The sequence below is a fragment of the Cydia pomonella genome, chromosome 14, assembly GCF_033807575.1.
Source record: "Cydia pomonella isolate Wapato2018A chromosome 14, ilCydPomo1, whole genome shotgun sequence".
NCBI lineage: Eukaryota > Metazoa > Arthropoda > Insecta > Lepidoptera > Tortricidae > Cydia > Cydia pomonella.
The window spans coordinates 15,984,185-16,011,303 of NC_084716.1; the positions used below are offsets into that span (position 1 = coordinate 15,984,185).

The following is a 27,119-nucleotide window of genomic DNA, read 5'->3' on the forward strand; positions in this document are numbered from 1 at the left end:
GTACGCGTTTGCTTTAAGTCTCATTTTGTATGGGATTTAGAAACAGCGCGCCAAGCGGGACGTTTTGGAAACTCATAATCCCATACAAAATGAGACTTAAAGCAAACGCGTACGTCACGTCACGCTATCGTATAAATTTACACTAGGGGTTCAGTTCACCAAACAATACTTTCATGAGTTTTGTAATTGCTGAGATAAAGTAAGTAAGTAAAGTAAGTAAATATTCTTTATTGCACCAACAATTATACATTTTACATACATGTAAAACTAGCGACTGACTTACATACATGTAAAAAAGCGCTGGTGGCCTAGCGGTAAGAGCGTGCGACTTGCAATCCGGAGGTCGCGGGTTCAAACCCCGGCTCGTACCAATGGGTTTTTCGGAACTTATGTACGAAATATCATTTGATATTTACCAGTCGCTTTTCGGTGAAGGAAAACATCGTGAGGAAACCGGACTATTCCTAACAAGGCCTAGTTTACCCTCTGGGTTGGAAGGTCAGATGGCAGTCGCTTTCGTAAAAACTAGTGCCTACGCCAAATCTTGGGATTAGTTGTCAAGCGGACCCCAGGCTCCCATGAGCCGTGGCAAAATGCCGGGACAACGCGAGGAAGAAGACATACATGTAAAACTACAAATGAATTTTAAAGGAAAATAGAACCAGGTAACAACAGGCGGTCTTATCGCTAAAAAGCGATCTCTAAATAAATCAAAAATCAAGATACCTGACGCCACAATTTACAATCGTCTTAATAAATCAAGTTATAAACACATTCTACCTATAGGTAAGCGGCGCTCGGTAATCCGGTATTGGAATATTTACCCTCATGCCGGATTATAGGAAGTGCCGGATAATTGGGTTAGTATGGAAATAAAGGTTATATAGAAAACATAGTTGAATCAATAACGGCAACATGTTAGGTCTCATTTTTATTATGATCAACATGTAAAGCGTTTCCGGTAGCGAAAGAGGATGATGATGCATTAACGAAACATTTATTTATTTTAAATTGGTTCTTGCTATAATATATTTTGTTAATAATATTGCCGTTTAACTTCCTCAAAGACAGTAAAGTGTCATCTAAAGCATTGTCTTCAACTGCCCATGATCGAATTTCAACCATCCGATTTCAAACAATGCAACCGCTCTGTAATTCGGCGGTTGGCGCGGCGGTGTGTTACTGCCTGTGAAATCTTCGCTGGTCTCAGATGATGTTGTGGACTGTAGTATAAACGCTGGCTTTTTTTTTATACCACGACGGTGGCAAACAAGCATACGGCCCGCCTGATGGTAAGCAGTCACCGCAGCCTATGGACGCCTGCAACTCCAGAGGTGTTACATGCGCGTTGCCGACCCTTAAAAAACCTGTACACTCCTTTTTTGAAGAACCCCATACTGTAGACCCTCGGGAAAACCTCGGAAGGGAGCTCATTCCACAGCCGGAGCGTCCGCGGGAGGAAATTCCTCTTGAACCGCACAGTACGCGACCATTTAGGTTCTAAGGTGTGAGGGTGAACTACTTGAGGCTTACTTTCCAAGTTACAAAAATCCAAAAGTGACAAAGTCCTTGGGGAATCGGATAACAACGGTAAGTTTTAGTAAGGTCTATTAGGAACTGTCAAAGTATGGAAGGAAGCAAGGAACAGAAGCTCCTTAGGCAGAACTGTTGGAAAAGTGTCCAGCTGTCAGCTATAAATAATAGTTCCAAATCTCTCCAGAGTAGCTAAGAACCTAGGCGTTATTGACGGAGTGAAGTGCGTTGTCTATGATTAGATTTTTTTCTCAAGTATTCTAGGTATTGTAGCGCCACATATTTTTATGGTTTTTTGTCGGACACTTTTTGGTATATGGAGATTCTGTTCCCTGATTTCTACCTTCCATATGTCAAAGCTTTGATTACAAAATTGCCATAGTTAAATTTAAACATAGAGACATTGAATGATGATTGAATTTATACATTTTCATTGAATATTTTAATTAAAAAATATGCATTTTGAATGACATTAATTGTGAAATTATTTATTACATGAAATTAAAAATATTATATGGAAATTTAGGAAGTTAGTTTTTATTACAAACATTAATTATTACACCTGATGAAAAAAGTGGCGGTGACATAATCGGACAGACAGACGGACATGACAAATCTATAAGGGTTCCGTGTTTTGCCATTTGGCTACGGAACCCTAAAAAGGATCAAAAACTGGTGCATTTTTGAACGATTCGTAACACTGCCGGATTACAGAGCGAGCCATCTAACGATTTCTGACGAATTACTGGACGAGCCGGATTGGTAAGTGCCGGATTACCGAGCGCCTGTACATTAAATTTAAACCAAGCCATTTCACAGCTGTCTTATTGTGGAGATATTTATTATAATGTTGGCGTAAGTTCCATATGATATCGTGTAGTAGTTTATGTATATCGGTAACTTATAAGTACTATATACTTATATATATCCAATAGCATATTTCACATAGCTTAATATCTTTAAAATGCATAGATCCTAGAACGAAGAACATAAAAAGCTCAAGGTACCTATAGAAAACACAACATTAGTCATATTTTAATGAGGTATAAGCCCCTAAACGCTTAATTCACCATAACATCGTCGTATTATACTTTTTTCCTACTCCTCTACTGTTATCTGTCATTTATGCATTCATTAACACGAATATAAGAACATACATAAAAGATTTCAAGAAAAGTCTATATTGTCTATTCCTCATAACAGCACTTGTGCTTTTAATCGCTATAACGTTACTGCGATTAATGGCTACCAACCTAACAAAACCAAAATGAATACAGTTTTAAACTAAGTGCATTGATGCCAACTTACAAAATATTCATTTGGTTGCATAGTAAAAATAATTACTTCATAAGTCAGAAACACGCATGTGACACCCGTAATATAGCAACACCCATAGACTACGAAGACCGCTTAGCGTTGCTTGTTAGTCTCCGTAGGCTACGGTGGCCAAAATTGAGAAAAAAACTGTCCAAAAAATTAATTAAGCAAGTAGCATGTACCAGGGCCTCATGAGTTACGAGGAGGTGTCGCCGACCGGCCGGCCGCGGCCCGGGGCGGGCCGGGCGCGTAACAAGGTATGCTCGCGCGTCTTGGCTATATACTTTTGCTGTAATTTGTTTACCTAAATTAAGATTTATTTTTGTTGACTCGTAGGAAAAATATTGTATGCAACGTTGTATAAGTAGGTCAAAAAATTCTCGTGGCGTATTCCTTTACAATGTTCGCCTACGCCTTCGGCTCCGGCTCACATTGTAACTCACGCCACTCGCCTTTTTTGACCCTTCTTATACAACTGTTGCATAAAATACTATTAAATTGTCCTGAATTAAAACAAATAAAAGTCGCTTGTTTTTTGACAAAGTAAACGGGTTCAAATTTGGACCTACTGTAACTGTTTCGTCAATTGAACTAGTTCTAATTAGTTAAAAGCAAACCTAGACGCCAGTAAATACTTATACCGATGGCTGTTCGGTGAAAACAGTGGCCTCGGCCATAATTAATCTGACCACAGATAGTTGTGGCCACAGCTTTATTTGTGGTGTTAAATTGATTTTTTTTTTATTAATCTGTATAGGATAACAGCGCGGCTTACGTGGGCGATGACTCGCAAATACGACGCGGCGCGGCGGCCCAACGGCATTCGGAGATCGCCCACGTAGGACACTTCCATAGGTATCAAAGGATTGAATTCACCCGCGCCGCGCCGCTTCGCGTTCGCGAGTTATTCGCTCAGGTAAGACACTGCCTAAGGCATCAAAACTTCAAAACACGTTTGTCCACCATATGCCAACATCGGGTACTAGCCTACTTTGGCAATGTTATGCGTAGAGGTGATAAAAGCTTGGACAAACTGGTCGTGCTTGGAAAAGTGGAAGGCGAAAGACCGCAGGGCTAGATGGTCCGACCAAGTTAAGAAGGACACCTCAGGCAAACTCCATCAAGCGGTGAGGGCTACGGGAGACCGATGGAGACAAATCACGGGAGCTGCAAAACCAAGTGGTCACGAACCTCAGTAATGATCCGAGGGACCGACAAAGAAGAGAAGAAGATAGGCTAAGGATTCCTGGCCGAATTTTTTGTCATATTTTTGTTTTTTTTTAGAACATTTTTTTCTGCTTTATTAAGGATGACTCACGCTACACAGTGCCAGGGCCGGGCCGGGGCGGACCGGAGCCAGCCGTCACACGGACTTTCAGGAGCGCCACCGTCGCCGGACCGTTCCGGGGCCGGGGCGACCGGGCCATCATCTCTATATTATAGTATCTATCGTTGACACTATCGTTGAGTCTCCGAGCGCGAGACAGGCCGGGCCGGGCTGTCCGAGCTCACCGAGCCGTCCAAATAACGGACTGTTCATGACAAATGTCACAAATGTCAATCATATTGAAAAAATTGGTTCGATGGGAAGCGAGTCGATATAGAAATAAATAATAAAATCAAAATATTGGCCCTGGCTGCCATAATAGCTGATGAAGAGAATACTGCATACTCTGGGCAATTGTGCATTTGGACATTTCGCGGACACTTTCGGAAAAAGGAGAATTACACAACATTATGTGAAGAGCTTTATTTCCACATGACCCGAGACTCTTTCGAAGCCACCGTGTTCTCTGCTTAAGGTAATGGAAATACAATGCATGTATATTGTCTCAAATAATCATGTGCCGAAGCATATTAAACTATTAAAAGGAAAAGGGATGACCGGTTCTCCATACAAACATAGTCCCCATTTTCCTCTCTGGATATTGATATTCCCTTCGTTCTACATCCAATTTTGTAATAGTACATTACGATACAAGTGCGAAAAATAGGAAATTTGAAACAAGTGGCGATAAATTAAAACACGACCGAAGGGAGTGTTTTAAATCGACACGAGTTGCGAATTACTTATTCGCACATGTATCGTACAACGTTTTACAGTACATGGCTCTTTAAATGTTCGACATAGTAACGTAATATGCTAATTTTCACACTAGTGCGGTAAAGTAGCAACATATGTACTGTAAAAATATTATCCGTAATGGGGACTACGTTTGTATGGAAAAGCGGTCTCGTTTTGAGGTAGGTAACTAGGCAGATTACTTAGAGATTGACTCATCACAAGCTGCCCTAAGTGCTTCTTAGCGAGTAGACAGGCCTATTGTTTTTCAGTATTATTTTCTTCTATTGAGGTGTGCATTTGTGTTGTATTGCAAAAATATATCCGTTGGGGTTCAGTGATACCCGATAGATATTAACCCTGAATCACATACATACATACATACATACATACATACATACATATAATCACGCCTATTTTCCGAAAGGGTAGGCAGAGACCACGGATTTCCACTTGCTACGATCCTGACATACCTCTTTCGCTTCCTTCACTTTCATGACATTCCTCATACATGCTCGTCGGTTTAGGGTGCTCTTGACCTGGCCTTTTTTCAGGATTTCCCCGATTTGATCTGAGAAAGTCCGCCGAGGTCTACCCCTTCCAGCTCCCTCTTCTACTTCTCCTTTATACACTCTCTTTGTTAACCTTCTTTCACTCATTCTTTCCACGTGTCCAAACCATCTCAACATACCTTTCTCAATTTTTGTCACTACATCTTCGTTCAGTCCACACTTTTCCCTTATCACGCTGTTCCTAATTCTATCTTGTAATTTTACACCACACACACTTCTCAACGCTCTCATTTCCACTGCATTCACTTGACTCTGATGTTTCTTCTGCCATACCCAACTTTCGCTACCATACATAAGTGTAGGCACCAACACCCCTCTATGCACAGCCAACCGTGCTTTTTGCGACACCTTCTGGCTGCTCATAAAAGCGTTGAGTGCCCCATTCACACGATTTCCAGCATTCACTCTCCTTTCAATGTCTTCCTCTCCCTGAATCACAAATGATCATTTTGCTTAATGCCGCGTTTTTGCATTATTTTCTCCCATCAATCCTATCATAGACTTGTTCCGTTTCAGGAATGCATGAAAAACTTAAGTTTAAAAGAGAAGATATTTAAAATGGCTGTAGGAATACCACAACATTTTAAAGTATCGATATAAGATAATCATCTACAAACATTCAGCTACAGAGAAATACGCGTACACCACTAAGAATGTCGGTGGTGCGCTCTCAAAGTAAAAAAAATAACTGTTAAGTTCGGTACACTAAGATAGAATTGTCTAACAAGTACAAAAAATAAACTACTTACTGGCTTACTTACTTCTTGCGAAAAAGGAATTTTTGATCTATAATACGAGTGGGTTAGGTAGTTGAAATTTACAGTGTGCATTTTATGGTTCCGTAGCCAAAATGGCAAAAACCCTTACAGTTTCGTCATGTCCATCTGTCTGTCTATCTGTCTGTCCGTATGTCACAGCTATTTTACTCAAAAACTATAAGATAACCAAAAGAGAAAAGTGGAAAGTAGGTATTTTTTATACTACGTTGGTGGCCCGCATGATGGTAAGCTACTACTTAGTTTAGAAGTTCAAATGTATAAAAATATAATTTTTAGGCACGCCATACATGTAACTAAAAGTGAAAAGGTTATTCAAGTAAAAGAGTTTTAAATTTAAGATTTTTTTTTAAGTAAGTGAGATGGCAAAGGAGTCTTGCGTAGCCCGTCATGCTAGCCCGAAATGATATGAACGCTCTGACGTCGGGCTACAGCGGCGGCCTCATATTAAGAAAGTCGGGCGTAGCCCTTGTGCTATGCGTGCTCTAAGGCCGAGGGCCCCCTCATAACAAATGAATCGGGGGTAGCCTTACGTACCTAAGTAGCTTCCTCATACTAAAAAGTCGTGCAGAAGAAGATAACAATATAATTTTTCAATATGTCAATTCCAGATTTCCTGTGTTTCTTAAATGTATAGTAACATGGCAGCAGTTTTCATCTTTAGGGTTCCGTACCCAAACGGGACCCTATTACTAAGACTCCGCTGTCCGTCCGTCCGTCCGTCCGTCCGTCTGTCACCAGGCTGTATCTCATGAACCGTGATAGACAGTTGAAATTTTCAAAGATGACGTATTTCTGTTGCCACTATAACAACATAGTATTGTGTTCCTGCCGGTGAGGAAGGTTGCCAGAGCTCAACGAGGGGAAGGAGGGTTGTTAGGCTCGGCAACGCGCATATAATTCCTCTGGAGTTGCAGGCGTACATAGGCTATGGAGACTGCTTACCATCAGGTGGGCCGTATGCTTGTTTGCCACCAACGTAGTATATAAAAAACCAAATACTAAAAAGTACGGAATCATGTTGGGCGAGTCCGACTCGCCCTTGTCCGGTTTTTGTATTTATTCGTAAGCTTGCATTAATTGCCATGGCACTTTAGGCTTAGCTTGTAAGTACAGTCGAGGAAATTGATTCTTTAGCAGTTAACGTGTCACGTTACAATGGACAGCTCTTACCATAAGTATGTACAGCCAAATTTACTTGAACCGCAAGTTGCTAAAGAATCAATTTCCGCGACCGTACTAATAGGATATTCTTTGCTAATAGGTCTAATAAATAATATGTTGCGGACTCTTTTCTTAAACCTTTTTACTTGTATACTTTTTACGACATTTGACGCTGTCATGTTATTCAAATAGTAAAATAAATCTGACAAGAGAGAAAATAGTGATCTTATTTACAGAAAGATACTTAATGTATGAAAAAATAAGCAAAAATAAGAATGAATGTTTTGTGAGTGTGAAACAATTTTATTTTCTTTGACAAATAGAGCACTGCATTGCATTAACGATTATTATTATTTTAATTTGTATGTCTTTCCCATCACGGAACAATGGTATTCCGGACCTTTGAGAAGCGTGCGCCGAGCCCTAACCTAACGTAGAGGCCCTTTTGACACGTTCATGAAATGTAAGATGTACACCGAGCTGATGCTGCCCTTGCCCATGTCATAGGACGCACGCAGAGGCAGGCCCGACAGGGTGTAAGGACTATTGAGAGTTGTTGGAATCTAAAATAAACTAGGTTATTGTGTGAAAGAGATGGGCTAAACACTGAGCTATGGGATAAAAAACCAGACGCCTGCCTAATAAAACGGTATACAATTTTATTTCCGGCAGACAACACAAAAAGCGACATCTGGGATGGCTCAAGAGTAACACTGGTGTGAGCGGCTCAGGGGTATCGAGAGGCGTGCACCGCTTTCAACCCAGTGGCTGTAACAGCCACTGTGCCAACTCGCGTCTTGCACTTCCACCCTTGGAACTTATAGCTCTAACGATTCCACCCTGGCCGGCCGGCCAAGGCAACCCAGAAGCAGATAATCCTGTCCCACCCACCCTCCTTCGAATGACAGAACTCCCTAGGAACACTCGGGTACGTGAGATCGTTACTCCCCAACTGCATGCCACAAGCTGCCCGAAGTTGACTGATTGCACTGGTAAAATCAGCGGGCCATAGATTATTAGTTTGCAGTTCCTAAAAGCCATTGCTGAAAGGATGTGTAGCTGTCATATACAAAAACAATGGGTAGACAGTCTCAAAGGGTATGTCTTATGATAAATAGTTTCATGCCGCAGTAAAATAATGTGATTTGTAGTATTTAGTTTTAAAATATATCTTTAGTCTAGTCTAGGCTAGTTGCCTGAAATAAATTATGATAGATAGACGGATAGATGGGGTGTTCTAAGAGAAAGTCGCTTTGAAAATGCTTTTGTCTTGTATGGCAGCTTCCTCAATCAACTGCGTAAAGCTCGAGAAAATACTGCCAAAAGGCTAGGCTAGATAATAAGTTTTTATAAAAGAAACATGTCTTTATGGGACCCATAACATTGAAGCAATACAAAAGTTAGAAATGAGAGTCAAATCTGACAATCGTTATCTACGCGAAACGCCCCTTATTAAATGATACTTGATCGTGACGTCATGATTAAGTTTAATGCGTTTTATTTGCATTGCATTTACAAAAAGAGGAGCTTTCGAGTTTCGAGGATTATGTTTTTAAAATACGTGTATATTACGTAGGTTTGTTTGTATTGATTTTTTGATTCTAGAAATAATAGTTGTATGTAACCTTAATATGTATGTAGGTAAGTACTAAGTACATAAAAGGTACCGAAATAGGTCAGAAGAGCAGTAAATTCAATATTACTATACAGTATATCCAAAAAGAGCGCTATGATAAGTAAAAGTTCCTTTTTAGGGTTCAGTACCCAAAGGGTAAAACGGGAGCCTATTACTAAGACTCCGCTGTCAGTACGTCTATCCGTCTGTCACCAGGCTGTATCTCGTAAACCGTGATAGTTAGTTGATATTTTCACAGATGATGTATTACTGTTGCCGCAATAACAAGAAATACTAAAAACTACGGTACCCTAGATGGGCGAGTCCGGCTCGCATTTGTCTGGTATTATTTAAATATAGGAGGCAAATGAGGAAAGCCCATGAACAGAGGTCGTACCTATCATAGGATAAGTAGATATATATATACAAAGAAACAGCGGTATGTTAAGTAGATTTTTTTTATATAGTAGGCAAACGAGCAGAGCCCATGAACAGAGGTCATACTCGTATCATAGAATTGGTAGATATGTACAAAGAAACAGCGCTATGTTAAGTAGAATCGTTTTTTTTTTTTAAGTAGGAGCTAAACGAGCAGAACTCATGAACAGAGGTCGTATCATAAGATTTGTAGATATGTACATAGAAATGGCGCTATGTTAAGTAGAAGTATTTTTTTAAATATAGGAGGCAAATGAGCAGAGCCCATGAACAGAGGTTGTATCATAGGATAAGTAGATATGTACAAAGAAATGGCACTATGTTAAGGAGATTTTTTTTTTTAATATATGAGGCAAACGAGCAGTGCCCACGAACAGAGCTCGTATCAGAAGATTTATAGAGATGTACAAAGGAATGGCGTTATGTTAAGTAGAAGTATTTTTTTTAAATATAGGAGGCAAACGAGCAGAACCCATGAACAGAGCTCATATCATAAGATTTGTAGAGATGTACGAAGGAATGGCGTTATGTTAAGTAGAAGTATTTTTTTAAATACAGGAGGCAAACGAGCAGAGCCCATGAACAGAGGTCGTATCATAAGATTTGTAGATATGTACATAGAAATGGCGCTATGTTAAGTAGAAGTATTTTTTAAAATATAGGAGGCAAATGAGCAGAGCCCATGAACAGAGGTTGTATCATAGGATAAGTATCTACTTACTATTTCTTTGTACATATCTATGTACAAAGAAATGGCATTATGTTAAGGAGAATTTTTTTTTTTAATATATGAGGCAAACGAGCAGTGCCCACGAACAGAGCTCGTATCAGAAGATTTATAGAGATGTACAAAGGAATGGCGTTATGTTAAGTAGAAGTATTTTTTTTTAATATAGGAGGCAAATGAGCAGAACCCATGAACAGAGCTCATATCATAAGATTTGTAGAGATGTACGAAGGAATGGCGTTATGTTAAGTAGAAGAATTTTTTTAAATACAGGAGGCAAACGAGCAGAGCCCATGAACAGAGGTCGTATGATAAGATTTGTAGATATGTACATAGAAATGGCGCTATGTTAAGTAAAAGTATTTTTTTAAATATAGGAGGCAAATGAGCAGAGCCCATGAACAGAGGTTGTATCATAGGATAAGTAGATATGTACAAAGAAATGGCACTATGTTAAGCAGTTTTTTTTTTTTTTATATAGGAGGCAAACGAGCAGAGCCCACGAACAGAGCTCGTATCAGAAGATTTATAGAGATGTACAAAAGAATGGCGTTATGTTAAGTAGAAGTATTTTTTTTAATATAGGAGGCAAACGAGCAGAACCCATGAACAGAGCTCATATCATAAGGTTTGTAGAGATGTACAAAAGAATGGCGTTATGTTAAGTAGAATAATTTTTTTTAAATACAGGAGGCAAACGAGCAGAGCCCATGAACAGAGGTCGTATCATAAGATTTGTAGATATGTACATAGAAATGGCGCTATGTTAAGTAGAAGTATTTTTTTAAATATAGGAGGCAAATGAGCAGAGCCCATGAACAGAGGTATCATAGGATAAGTAGATATGTACAAAGAAATGGCACTATGTTAAGTAGAATTTATTTTTTTTAATATAGGAGGCAAACGAGCAGAGCCCACGAACAGAGCTCGTATCAGAAGATTTATAGAGATGTACAAAGGAATGGCGTTATGTTAAGTAGAAGTATTTTTTTTAATATAGGAGGCAAACGAGCAGAACCCATGAACAGAGCTCATATCATAAGATTTGTAGAGATGTACAAAGGAATGGCGTTATGTTAAGTAGAAGTATTTTTTTAAATACAGGAGGCAAACGAGCAGAGCCCATGAACAGAGGTCGTATCTTAAGATTTGTAGATATGTACATAGAAATGGCGCTATGTTAAGTAGAAGTATTTTTTTAAATATAGGAGGCATAAGATCAGAGCCCATGAACAGAGCTCGTATCAGAAGATTTATAGAGATGTACAAAGGAATGGCGTTATGTTAAGTAGAAGTATTTTTTTAAATATAGGAGGCAAACGAGCAGAACCCATGAACAGAGCTCATATCATAAGATTTGTAGAAATGTACAAAGGAATGTATGACCTATTATTCACCTCGTAAATTATTTGCAGGTGACTAAATAAACACCCTGTATATATTTGTTGTTGTATCAACAAATCAAGCATTTACATTAAAAAAGTGAGTGACATTTAATTAAGTGGAACTGCTGATGAAGACCAGACCAGACACCTCAACTACGCGTATTTCACGTTTGGCGATATCTTCTTCGTTACGATTGTTCTGCAAGTTATTTTTTAAGCTTCATTTTAGTCAAGATCTATTTCTGATAATGGATCCCAGGAATAATGGATGAAACTCTTCAAATATTTTACATATAGTATCTTTTTATATTTGCATTTAAACAGTGCTATTTGGTGAAACAAACGTGTCCATGAAGATTAGAATATAACTTCTCCTTGACAAGTATTTTACGAGTTAGGGCTTAGGTATATTATATGGGCTTACCTATGGGCTATTGTTTTTCATTCAATAGTTTACATATGTGAAAGAGAAAGTATAACAATATGCTTGTTAGACTAAAATAGCTTTAGTTTTGTTAATTTCAAAAACTTAGTAGGTGATAATTATAACATAGGTATAGAATCTTCAAAAATAAAACAGTAGATACAAAGCAGGTGTTATTGGCCCGTCTTTATATATAGAAAATCGATGGCATGATTCCTAGGAACAGATCTTCGTATGTGTTATAGTTTCAAACTTTCCCATACTGAACGATCTAAATAGGCCACCATGTATACCCTACGGAACATTTTATTTCGTTGGATGAATTTAGGGTGTAGGGGAGAAACTACCCAATTATGAGCTACTTACTGAAAACTATCATTAATAGACAATTGTAAGGATATTTAACATTGCCAAAATAAGGTTAAAGGTGCCCTCTAGTAGTACTTAGTCGATATTGTGATACAATGAATGGTATTATAAACATTTTTCTTTTTTCATATACTATGGACATTCCTCGATGGCACCAAGCTGCAACTGGAAAGCGATGATCACACGGCAAATAAAATCGTGAAGACTGTAGCAGCCACGTCTAAGGAGGATGAATGTATCCACATTCAATATTTTTTATTTATTTTTTGTTTGATATGTAAAAATGCACGTCAATAAGGTGGCAAACTATTATTAACAGAGACCGGAATTATTGTGGCATTCTTGAACTGTCATAGAGAGTTCTCATTTATCGACTTCGGGTACACATATATCGATACAACGTAGAACACAAAATATTAAAAAGTTATAAAGTTAATGGATATTTGACTGTAAAAGAAGTAACTGCTTTTTTGCATTTCTTTTTACTTATTAAAAAATAGCTCTATAGTTAGGGAGTACAAGTCCAGTAAGGGTTGCTAGATAGCATCTCTCCAGCAACTCTTACTGAGTTTCAACATAATTACTTATATTTTCAAGAAATGAGAGGGGTAAAAAATTATAACTAACCATATTATTCTCAAAATGTTGGATTGTTTTAAGCATGACATCAGTGGAATACATTTTGAGCGCTGGGATTCGGTGGTTAACAGTCATAGTCGGTCTTTCGCATGTATTGCCGTTATTCTTTAAAAACGGATGGGAAAATTACTTACATTTTATTCACAAGAAATGCAAAATAATTTAATCATTCAAATTTTGAAATATTTTATCACCTAGGAATGTAAAATTAACGACGACGACGACTTGTGATGATTTTGAAGTTTAAATATTTTTTGGCGTTGGTGTGGTAATTATACATTAATTCATAACGAGTTCAATTATTCACAACCAGTGGCAGTAAATTAAAACACGATCGAAAGGAGTGTTTTAAATCGAAACGAGTTGCCAATTATCTATTCGCACATATACAACGTTTTACAGTACATATGGCACTTTAAATTTTCGACATAGGCGCGTAAAGTGCTAATTAACGCCCTAGTGCGGTAAAGTAGTACCATAATTATGTACTATAAAAAATCTTCAAACCCCCGAAACGCTCAAGATTTCCACTTCTCTAAAATACATAACTGTTTTAGCCAAAAATATTAACTGTTGAACTATATTGAAGGCCCGGTTCACATTGAGTGGCTGCACCACTGTGCACATACAAAGTTTATTCTAACTGTAACTTTTTTGACCACATTATTTTCAATATTTCTCGATTTTTAGCGAGGTAAAATTTTTTTGATGTCATGTACAGTCAGCGTCAAATACTTTGTAGCAGTCAAAGTGGCCAAATAGTTCGGTACACCATACTAAATATATGGTGTACCGAACTATTTGGCTACTTTGGTTGCTACAAAGTATTTGACGCTGACTGTACCAAATAATACAAAAAAGGTACTAAAACTGGGAGTAAGCGTCAGGATGTCAGGACCATGATAGCTATTTATATCGTTATAAATAGCTATCATGGTCCTGACATCCTGACACTTACGATACTACAATACAGTAAGGGCTATAACCGCGAACCACTTCATTAGTTCATCTATTCGCCTCTCTAGCACTGTGCGATCTTTCTTTGTGCGAAAGAGAGGCACATAGACTTCCCCTTCCCCCTGACGAAATTATGCGTTCCACGTCTTAATCATTAATTTAAGAACAATAAAACATACGAAGAGTATTATTGTATTATTTCAGTAGTTACAGTAATAATAGGCATAAAATAGGGAATATTACGCAAAACTCTGCGTAGAGGGCGTTACTAACGCACACGGGGCCTACCGCGAAATGGAAAATCTAAATTGTGGTTTCTGCCTCCATCATTCTTGCATATTCGATAGACAGAGAGGCAGATAGGTAACGAAATTTCGTTTCGCGTTAGACCATCTGTAACCAAAACGCCTTGATGCATCAATGCCATAGTGAAAACTTGTCAAAAAACTGTTTAAGGCATAGTATGCATAAGTTACTCTCAGGTTTATAATACATGCTAGTGCTGCTCTCTACAGCCTGAAAAAATGTATGGCCTATCTATTTCAGGAGAATGCATCGTACGCGAGCAGTTAGCAATAATATCGCCAACGACAGATTGCAAATGAAATATAGGCACCTTTATGAGTAATTCAATAACTGCACTGAAATATGATGTTCGTACTCTCTGCAGGCAGATTTACAGAAGATCAGTTGGACTCTAAATTAAGTAAAAGAAATAGTTTCCCGTAATCTACAAATTTATTAACGAGATATTTTATTATATATAACTTCGTACGAAATGAAAAGTAATACGTGGGAATATGAGAAAAAATTAGTATATTTATATTAATTTATAACCTACATGCTCATTAATGAATAATTTTTACAAGCAGTAACATTACTAGATATCTCATTTAATATAATCCGACTAAATTACATTTCCGCAACACCTCCGTATTTGACAAAATAAATCAAGACATTATGCAACTTATATAATTTTGACGTATATATCCGAGTCGCCCGTGTTGCGACCGTTGCGACTTTCATGTAGTAACACCTAACATGGAAAAGTAAATAATAAAGACTGAATCTTCACGGATACCGCGTTGTTCGGGAAATATATATAGGTCAAATAAATACTTAACTAAGTCGCTTGTAATAAACCTTGCGTAGATAGATAGATAGATAGATGTATAAATAGAATACTCTTTATTGGAACACCTCAGTAAAAAGATACAAAAGAAAATAAAAAACAAACAATTGATTAAATGTAGAGGCAGACAACAGGCGGCTACGTAACGACTTATATATACTTATTTATATTATAGTACGTTATTTTTTTGTTATATAATTTATTTTATTGTCAATAATATGATAATCCGACAATATGTACGAAACGGCAGTATTTAGTTCTTAAAGCTCTGCTTCTTCTGAACATTTTTTTATTCCACTTCATTTACTATTAAAATTGGTAACAAATTCTTAGGCAACTTGTCTGGCGCTATCAACTATCTCAAGTAAAATGTGGAGCCAGCGTGACTAAAATAAATATAAGTACTATTTTTTTATTGCTTTCCACAAAACCGGCAATATGTAGAATTGTGTAGCTTTATTTACAGAAATTTGGTTTCATATATAGATTGGCAGTCATTGTTAATTAACTTCTCTCTGCGCCGAGTAAAATATAACCCGACCAAGTAATGTATTGGCTATACCATCCATATTTAACAAACAAATTTATGACGTTTTGTAACCTTCTTATTTTGGCAAATATATACCGACACATCCGAGCATGCACATTGCGAAGGGTGGTATTCTGGTTTTTCATCTTTCCAATATCTTGGTCCAATGTGTATTTGCGTCTGACATTTTGCTTAATGAGAGAGTGAGACGCAATGCACATTGGACAAAGATCTTAGACTAGTGGAATATCACCCGAAAGGAAGAATTGAGTCACCGGGTGGCCCGGAGGCTCCGGGAAGTCCGATTTTTGCTCATAGCATGACCGGCTAGTCTCCGGTCCGAGCCCGCACCGGGCCACTACAGAGCTCCGGTGATGACGTAATGCTTTCCATAGAAAACGAAGCGCCGGAAGCTCCGGCCCGGCCCTGCCCCTGTGTAGCGTGAGTCAACCTTTATACAGTACAACAGTTGTACTGTAACCTCAGTTACTGAGGTTTAAACACGATAGATTTTATATATCACCTATTTGGAAAATAATTTGAAGGTGGCAGATACTTTTGGCGCGTTCCATACGCTACTATTGATGCTGGTGTACAAACCTACAAACATATAGTTATGTATAGTTGACTAAATATAACTTGCATCGATCTATCAAACTTTATGTAAATCGTTACCGGTGCATATTATATTTCAATATTTCGTCAACTATCCGTTAGGCCGTCATCTGTCCTGGAAATGGCGAATTGCTGATAATTCCTTTGTCATGTGTGAAGCTTAATTCAAAATAAACTCCCAATAAATTCGGCCTCGAATATATTTATTGTTTTACAAACAGAGATAAAAAAGCGAATATTCAAGCATGTTGTACCGTGACGTGATCAACTATAAAAATTCGTTTGCAATCTGACGAGAGTATGTGGATGTCGTTAAAACCGGGCCAAGCTCGAATTCTGTACACTCTCCTCAACTATATCTCAACAATCGTTTATGAATACACATATACTTCATATTTCGCTTGTAACTAAACTGCCGGCCTAGCCAAGGTGACAATCGCTATCGCTTTGACAACGAAACGCTTTGTCTCTCTATCACTCTTCCATATTAGTGCGACAGTGACCGTTGCGTTTCGATCGCTACGGGCGGAGCGTAAGCGATTTGCATGTTGGCTACGCGTACTGTCTATTTAAAAGTTCGCGTTCTTTAATTTTGTTACTGCTGTTTGCAATCCGTCACTCAATTTATCATAAAAATTGAAAGTGACATCGCCCACCGCCGACTGCAACGCTGAACCAAAACATTGCTGATCTACTGCAGCAATATATGTACTAATTCTGTTGGTGTGGTGAAAAAATGGTATTTCACTCGCTAGAAAAGTTTATTTAACTTATTTAGTTAAGTAATATAAGGAATAAGGCAGCTGACAATGCAAATGCTTTACCAATTAAATTATGATAACTTCATATACATATCCCTAATTTAGAATAAAGCTTCCATATTGTACGCCTCTGTGAGGCAGCACATTAATTTAAATTCTAATCGTAGAAATACCTGCATTTAATCTATGGATCAATCTAATATCTGCTATTAATAAGCATAATACGTATTTTTTAAATTCAGAGAAAGTTATTATACCTAGCATTCAAAAAAGTAGTGTAACAGGTCTATAATATATATTTTAGGTAAATCCCAAAGTAAAATAAATTATAATTTAGGGCGTTGTACAGAATAGCATGTCAGTAGGTACAATGAATAACTAGTGTGGCCGGATTACATGCGGCTTAGCTCGCGGCCGTCATGTTGGATGAAACTGTTACTACTTCATATAGTACAACATAATGTATGTATGTATAGATTAGATTAGATTTATTTATTTCACAACATATGATGACAGTACAAATTACATTAATGTCCATTTATAAGAATCTATATTGTGATCGTCAGAATATATAGTCGCATCACGCTAACTTCGCAGAGACTTACGGACCGATTCGAATAATGATTAAGACACGTTTAAGATCTTTAAAAGATCGATAACTAAACGACATGTCAAAATTGACGTTTATATCCCAATCCCATAATCCCAATAAGATCTATCTACAATATTTCTAACGTCAAAGTGGCATTGGTTGCCCGAATCGAGCTGCTTCTGACAATTATACGACATACGAACGATATACAGAACTTATCGTTATCGTATTTCATTCTTCGAATCGCGCCGTTAGGCAGTCAGCACACGGAGCGTAAACGTAATAAGAGATGGGTAAGCGCGTAGAACGAGAGCGCAACGAGCACGTACAATTTCAAATAAGTCCGCACTCCGCACACGAAGCGTCGTATGCAGGCGTATTATTAATAAAACTTCTGACCTATTCAAACAATAAAAAATCTTCTTTTGACGAGAAAGTAAAATCGTCGATACATCCGCCGAAGACATTTGACGCCAGTGACGCTATGACTTCAGCTCTATTTCACTTATAACTAGTTATAACACGATAACGCTTACGCGACGCTTGGTGCCCAGTACTCTACGCGTCTCGTACTTGTAACGTTTTTACGATACGCTGACGCGACGCTTACGCTTACGCTCCGTGTGCTGAGGGGCCGTAACAATTACAACGTTTGGAAATGTCTTCGTAAAAGGGTTAAAATTATTTTCGTTGTCTTGTTTTGGTTCCCAAAAAGTGTCACGGCGGCGGAGTGTAGCTTTTCGTGTGAGATGAAATTTATTTTATAATTTTTCTCATGATTAAATTATAATCTACAGCTAGAAAGATACGCAATAGAACTCGACTTTTTTATTTATTTGATAGAAGACACAAACTCAAGCGTAACAGAGTGGTCAGAAACAAGACAACGAAAAGTATTATGACCCAAAATTCAAATGTCTATAAAAATATGACATTTTGTTTCGCTGCATACGACAGCATTTTTGTCCAAAGTGAAAAGGAGACCTTTTGCTTCGTTTGGTCAAGTATATTGAATTGGCATTAAGTAATTTAGAGACGATACATTACCTTGACTGTAGGCTTAGCTGTTAGGCTTAATGTTATGTTATCTAGTTTTAGTTTTGGAATACGAGGTCTAAACCACCCACAAGCTAATAAAAATGATTTATCGATATAAATTCAGTATCATATGGTACGTGTCTGAATATGCCCCCAGACCCATATTAAAACTTCTAACCCCGCATTGCAATGTTTTCGGCTTAGCGGGGTCAATAGAATCGTTCACATGTTCAGCTTTAAGCCTACTTTGGGCGACTCTGAGCCTTATATTGGGGATACTAAGTATACTAACTAATTATAGACTGTTTATTAAGCGACTTCAAAAAGAGGAGATTCTTATTATCTGGATCTGGAAAGGGAAAGAAAAGCGACGGCAGTGAGAAGCAATACATATAAACACGGTGTAATAAATCAGTTAAATTGACGCTCTTTAGTGTACTACTGTCAGACATTCTACACGTGCAGCCTGTGGGTGAAGTTTACACGAGCCTATAACGCATTGCGCGTTCAATATAATAACATCTTGAGGATTCTTTTGCGGCTGCCGAAGCACTGCAGCGCGTTCCGGGCTTCCGGCATGTTCGCTGAGGTGCTAATATAGAGACAACCAGCGCCCCTCCTCTCCTAATTACCTGACCGTGTGGTCTCTCTTAGTACTTATATTTTCTCTTAGTACCTAATTAACATAGTTTTAAGTTTATACTAATAGTCGTTATGAATTAGTGATCTGAAATGAATGGTTATTTTATTTATGTATGTTCCTTGATTTTTCTAAGATAGAACACGATAATCGAAACTTTAATAATGTATGGAAATTGTCACATAAGTCAGAAGTCTGTCATTTCTCAACCGATTATAAAAGCGATTGTCGGCGCGCCTTGTAGAGGCCTCTGGCGACCAGAGGGCTGGCCACTATTTCGCACAGCGCGTATGTAAGTATCGCCTTCTGGGCCCATTGACGATGATTTGGGCCAAATTTTTTACCTTTATTGTAAGTACTTAGTAAATTTTATTATGTTTGTTTGAAATTCAAACCTAGAACCTCCTTCGAGGCTTCGTAGAGTCTCTATATACCTATTAGACTAGAAGATTATTTCGTTTTTCTAGGATAGTGATAGGTCTATAATTTTTTTTTAATTAGTCAGTTCCAGCTGCGCATATCCAATATATAAGTATCCTTTGTCCAATATGTAGAGCACATTGGATAACTGATAGGGTAATTAAATAAAACGGGGCTTAACACCGGGCAATTATGTTTAAATTAGTTAACTATGCACATTTGCAAATATTAAACGTGCGTTCTGTTCGAGTTTAATGCAACTTAATTAGGGACATTTGTAGCAATTTTGTACTTAGTAATAAGTAAGTAAGTAAGTAAATATTCTTTATTGCACCACAAAGAAAACAAATTTAAAAACAGATTTACAAAGTAAAGAAAGGTAGCAACAGGCGGTCTTACCCCTGTAAGCGATTTCTTCCATCCAACCTTAGGGTAGCAGGATATAACGAACAGTAAGTAAATAAATAATCTTTATAGAAATTCTTAATTACATAAACCTGCTCAAGAACCCGCATTGCTGATGTTGGCGAGAAGACTGCTAGGCTGAAATGGGACTGGACTGGTCACGTCTGCCGCATGCATCCAGACAGGTGGGGGATAGCTAGCAAGTGGATGCCAGAAGGTGGGCGCGAACGTGGTAGGCCCAGACGGAGATGGCGGGATGACCTAGACACCTTCCTCAACTACTGGCTGGAAGAGGCCGTATATCGAGAGTCGTGGAGCTCAAGGGAGAAGCCTTTGCCCAGCAGTGGGACGATAAAACAGGCTATGAAAAAAAAGTAGGTACATATAACGGCACCAATTGAACAAATGGTTGACTGGTAGAGAATGCCTTAAGACATTAAGTCCGCCATTTGTAGGTAGAGGTACGTTGTAGTGTTATGCAATAAAGATTACCAAATAAATTCAGTGCAAAGTCAAATATTTAACAAACTTTAACCCGATAAGTTTTTTAACGACTTCAATATTTCAAATGTAGGATATTCTCAAGTTTATTTTTTGTTCCGTTTAGACGAGGACTCACCATATGTACATACCTATTTCTATGTGACCCTGGCCACAAGATCGAATCGATACTCAAAAGACATTTCATTCGGCCATCCATTTCCATTTGGACGATACGGTGAAACACACGACTCGATGTTATTTCTAAAATCATAACAAAATCCTTTCATTAACTTGCCCGTAGTTAGATAAGCAAACCTACACTACCAAGTTATTATGAAGATAGCAACCTAATCAGACTAAGTCCTTCCAAATACGATTCCACACAAGTTTTACGCAATAAACACAAAATCCTGTATAAACCACCAACGCACGGGTCCTCCACCGACAACTATCACAACCACGTACTACATTCCGCATTCACAGAAACATAAACCGTATCTAGAACGCCACAAGACTGGTTTACATATCCCATGTTTAAGTTAGATAGGAGGGTTTTAAAGTAATGTTCGAAATCCTACCCAAGGGCTCAACGAGATTATGGTATCTTAAAAGCGTGTCACTCTTACACTATTTGTCATATGCTAAGTGATTTCCCTGGTAGTTCCACCGTTTCGCTGAATCACGGCCTGACGTGGATGTATGGGCTTTTTCTGCAAAACTAAGTATATTTGGGTAGACAGATATTGCTTAGGGAGCAGTTTGTAGTCGATCAAAGAGACTTTTATTTCCACTCTGGGATCTGTCTGCTTGAGTTTTGCAGCCTTCTAAATATAATTAAGTAGTTTTTTAGTTACTTAAGGGGATATGTTACACGGGGCTCATGATACTGTTGAGTGGTTACCCAACTATGGACCAAAATCTTTTATGCGAGCGGTCGGATCCCGTGTTAGAGACTTAGCAACAATGTCGTTTAAAAAGTGACTGTATGGTGATAGTATTAAGGTTCAAATGTATGTAACAGATCATCAGATAATATGTTTTGTCAATGTAGGACGATCGACCACCTCAATGTAGGTGAGCGCTCATATTATTACATAGATTTGAACCTTAATACTATTACGATACATTTGCTTTTTAAAGGACATTGTTGCTTTGCCACATGGCTAATACGGGAACTCTTTGCTCGTATAAAAGAAACAATGACTTTTGTTTGACAGATTATTCAATTCAATTTCAATTCAATTCAAATATACTTTATTCATGTAGGCCTAGCAACAAGCACTTATGAATAGTAAGACAGTATTACATATAATTATCTTAATCTAATTATCAGAGCAATTTATTGATGTTGTAAATATTATTCCATATATAATACTAATGAATATAATTCATAGATCAAATTTAATACTAAAACTTTCACAAAATATATTCATGCAAAAAAAAATGTATAAAAAATACTAGTCTAGATTGTTTCTAGAATAAATTCTAAATGTCAAACAAATATAATAAAAACAACAAAGGAAATACATGCATTGGAATATCCATTTCATCATCATTATTCAAATATAATAAATAATTAATCATTTCGAATCACAATTAATCCCACGTTGTTTTATCATTCATGTAGTCTTGTGTGGTATAATAAGCTTTAGAAATAAGTTTACGCTTTACATGATTCTTAAATTTATTAATTGGTAACTCAGTAATATGGTTTGGAAGTTTATTATAAAATCTCACACAATTACCCATGAATGATTTTTTAATTTTATGGAGCCGAGTGAAGGGCACGGCGAGCTTATGTTTATTTCTAGTATTAATATTATGAATGTCACAATTTTTCTTAAAATCGGCAATATTTTTATGCACATACAGAATATTCTCATAAATGTATTGACAGTGCACTGTCATGATGTCAATTTCCTTAAATTTATCTCTCAGTGAGTCTCTATGGTTCATTTTATATATAGCTCGAATAGCCCTCTTCTGCAGAACAAAAATGGTATTTATCTCTGAAGCACCACCCCACAGTAAAATACCATATGACATAATGCTATGGAAGTAACTAAAATATACTAATCGAGCTGTTTTGACATCAGTTAACTGACGGATTTTGCTTACTGCAAAAGCTGCAGAACTCAGTCTATTCGAAAGAGTAGCAATATGGGGACCCCACTGGAGTTTAGAATCTAAAGTTATACCAAGAAAAACTGTACTATCAACTAGTTCCAATTCCTCATCCTTCACAATGACACTTGTTTGTACATGCCTTACATTACTAGTGACAAACTTAATACATTTAGTCTTATTCTCATTTAACAATAAATTATTAACATTGAACCAATTTACTACTTTAGAAATAGCATCGTTTACATCATTGTAAGCTTGTTGCTGTCGTTTGACTTTGAAAATAAGTGAAGTGTCGTCTGCAAACAATACTATATCATGGTGGGTCTTTACAAGGAATGGCAAGTCATTTATGTAGATAAGGAACAGGAAAGGTCCCAATATTGACCCCTGTGGTACACCCATAGAGACCAATGACCCCGGTGATCGCTGTCCATTCACATCGACCCTTTGTATTCTACCATTTAAGTAGGACTTAAGTAAATCCAGTGCCGCTCCTCTAACTCCATAATAGTGTAGTTTCCTGATTAATGTTTCATGACAAACGCAGTCGAAGGCCTTAGACAAATCACAGAAGATACCTATAGCATCTCGTGACTCCTCCCAGGCATCGAAGATATGCTTAATTAGCTCAACACCAGCATCAGTTGTCGAGCGACCCCGTGTAAAACCAAACTGCTTATTATGCATTAAATTATTGACGTTAAAATGTCGTACTAATTGAGAAAGAATTAATTTTTCAAAAATCTTACTGAACGTTGGTAGCACAGATATCGGTCTAAAGTTAGTGGGGTCAGAGTTGCTACCCGATTTAAATAAAGGAGTTATTTTACTATGTTTCATTAAATCAGGAAACTCGCCGCAATCAACACTGTTGTTAAATATAATTACTAAGTCAGGCGCTATAATTTCTACTAAGGATTTGACAGCATGGACAGAGACTCCCCAGAGGTCATTCGTTTTTTTGACATTAACCGAATTAAACGCCTTTACTACATCGGAGGTACAAACACGTTCAAAATGAAAATCTCCGCAACACTCTGGAGCGTTATCTTTTAATAGAGTAACAGCAGATGAGGGTGATGAATTTAAATCCTTAGTTGTGAAAACTGGTACGTCAGTGAAAAAAATTTCAAATTCTGTAGCTACTTCTAAATTGGAATCTATAATTTTGTTATCAATATTTAGTTTAAAATCATTCACTCTGTGTTTCGAGCGACCAGTCTCCACATTGATTACTTTCCAGGTTGCTTTAATAATGTTGGTACTATTTTTTATTCTTTGACTTAGATAATTTCGCTTAGCTATATGACAATCTATTTTAAACTTTTTCGAATATTGCTTGACATGTTCTTTAAATTCATCACTCGTGTTAAACCGCCGTTCCTCATACAAGGCATACAGTGCACGTCTTCGTTGATGTAAGTCCGCAGTAGCCCACTCACTAAAAACTGATGCACCACTAACTACGACCGATTTTGAAGTAAATATCGCATTATAATGATCCATAAAAGTGTGAAAGAATGAATTATACATACTATTTGGACCCATATCGGAAGACAAAAAGGGTAGCGCCTGAACTAAACTTTGCTTCATTCTTTCTACGCGGTCCGAGGTTACTGGTACAAAAGTTATTTGTTTTCTCAAAGTATTTTTCCTTAATGTCTCAAATACCATTAATTGACCTAAGTGGTCTGATTCTAAATTACTGATAACTTTTTTAGTAATAGGAACAATATCAGTGAAAATATTATCTATACAGGTTGCACTAGTAGCAGTCACTCTAGTAGGCTCCATAAACATGTGGTTGAGATTACCAGATTTGAATAGATTCAACAATCTACAAGACATTGTTGAATTTTCCAAAATATTTACATTAAAGTCGCCGCATATAAATAATTTCTTACTAGAAGATGATATTTTAAGTAGCACAGAATCCATTACACTTTCAAATATTTCAAAATTACTTAATGGCGGCCTATACACACAGACAACAATAAATTGCTCCAATTCTACTGCACTTAGTTCTATAGTCCGTTCAACAGACATGGATACAATATCCTTACGTTCCTTAAATTTTAACTGACTATTTAATATAATTAACGACCCACCATGTATGGAACTAATTCTGGTGAACGAACTTCCCACCTGATGATTATTAAATTGAGGCATTAATTCATTATTTGTTAACCAATGTTCAGTAATACATAAAATATCAACATAAAAATCGTTCATAAAAAGTTCAATCTGTAAATCTTTTCCTCTAATTAGAGTCTTAGGACTAAAAATCATTTGAGAACATTCATACTATATGCTACATACATGCACAACTTTGTCCACGAAAATCGAAGTTCGTCAATTGCGGGCATTTTATTTTGTCACTCTAATTCCATCTTAGTGAGAATAAAAGAGAAATATCCCCGCAATTTGACCCCCCTCCCTTTTTTTGGTAGGCCCTCTGAGCTCTAAATGAAGAACCGGCCACCGCTGGACTTAGCGGGAGTTAGTTCAAAAACTTCTCTCATTTGCGGCTGCCCAGTGTGCATCCAAACGCTAACCGAGTGCGGGCAATTCGAGACTGAAAAATCGTCTATTTGCTTCTCTATCGCTCTTGCGTATTCGAATTTAAACGTCAAACTTCTATGGAATAATATATGACTTTTAAATAATACTTGCACTGACAGAGCTATCAAAATAGCTGCCAAGTTAGCTTGGTCTATATCTATAGCCCTGGGAGCCATTTAATAACCGGCCGGTAGCAAAGGTCTCCGTTTCAGCTTGGGTAAATTTGTTTCCGTATGTCTGGATGTTCTTCTCAGCAGATCGCATTTCTCAACCGATTCCCATGAAATTTTGTGAGCTGGTTCGGTAGTTAAATAAAAATGTTGTTATCATTCGCCCGAGCGCCAATACATGGACAGACAAGTACGAGCGAAATTCACGCGCGAATGTACCTAAAAAACATCAGAATGTACGTTCGAATTGGCCTCATTTCCATGGTTATACTGGATACCACTGTTAGGCGAACATTAATTAGAATTGACAAATAACCATTACAAATTGAACCGTAAGCGTTAGGTTCAATTCTAAATAACGTTTAGCCAACACTGCTGGACACCTTAGCATTGGACATGTCTGCACTCGTAAGTAATCAGAATTATACTCCCAGCCTAAGCCCGTATGGCCGAAGTGTTGGGATTAGGTTTCCGAACTTATTCAATGAGTTGGTGTGTCTGTCCGAGATAATACATAGAGTCTGTAAAACCTATTTGAAATATTGAAGCACGGGAATTTTAAACTGGAGGTAGAAGGTTCGAACCCTGGCTATTACATATGACCTCGGAACTTATAATTTGATTAGGTACTTAAGCATTTGTTAAAGTCCGATCCAAGATGAAATAGTGAGAAAATACTTATTTTTTCGCTTGGGCATAAAGGCGGTACTCAATTAGTCGTGCTGCCATCGTTTCTTTTCTTTTTAATTTAAATTAAAACTATTTTATTTACAATAACAATATACAATATACATAATGGTTATATACAGAGGATTATTGTAACTAGCTTACTTCTAAAATAAGCCCTTGAGGCATTGTATCAAGGATACTGGCGGCATTTCCTCGTTGTATCGCAATGCTGGTACTTTGTGCGAGGAAGCCGCCAGCTCTTCGGTCACCTGTTAACGTCATTTCTGCAAAAAACTTGTGTGCGCTGGGACCCCATGGACCTAGAGTTTTAACGCCAATTTCGTTTCTTTTAGATAAGTCCTTATCATATGTCCTTATTATATTTAATTGAAATTAAAAAAAATGAATAAATAACTAGCTTCGATATAATTAAAGATTAATAATGTATTGCAAGTATAACCTTTTAACTGGCATAAGGGTGTCAAAAATTATTAAAAAAAACTTTGCAATAATGTTAAAAGTGGGAAATATATTATAAATCGATAATCGTCCGTAACAATGTCTTATAAAACCGTAAAATACTTTGAATGAGTTTCTCGAATGTCACTAACTAACCGTTTCTATGCGTGGTGATGGAGCATACTACGTCGTATGAACGATTTAAAGAAAAACCTCATTATTTTCAGGAAATCTAGGCGCTGAAAAATACATGACAATGAAAAATGTCATACGGCCCGATTAGAAGAATGATTAAGACACGTTTAAGATCTTGGAAAGATCTTTAAAATAATATAATGTAATCTAAACGACATGTCAAACTGACGTTTATTTCGGTTCCGCTGTGATCCCAATAAGATCTATCATCGATATTTCTAACGTCAAAGTGACATTGGTTGCCCGAATCGAGCTGATGCTTCTGTCAATTATACGACATACAAGCGATATCTAAATGAGAACTTATCTAAACCAGAACTTATAATTATCGCATTTCATTCTTC

General features: G+C 37.4%; 1 long non-coding RNA gene across 1 annotated transcript; it reads left to right on the top strand.

Moving 5' to 3' along the window:
• Positions 1-8,667: 8,667 nt before the first annotated feature.
• LOC133525062 (uncharacterized) lies at positions 8,668-12,818 on the top strand. Its single transcript, XR_009800513.1, has 2 exons — positions 8,668-10,172; positions 11,029-12,818. It is a non-coding gene; the product is annotated as an uncharacterized LOC133525062 (long non-coding RNA).
• The last annotated feature ends 14,301 nt before the right edge of the window (positions 12,819-27,119 follow it).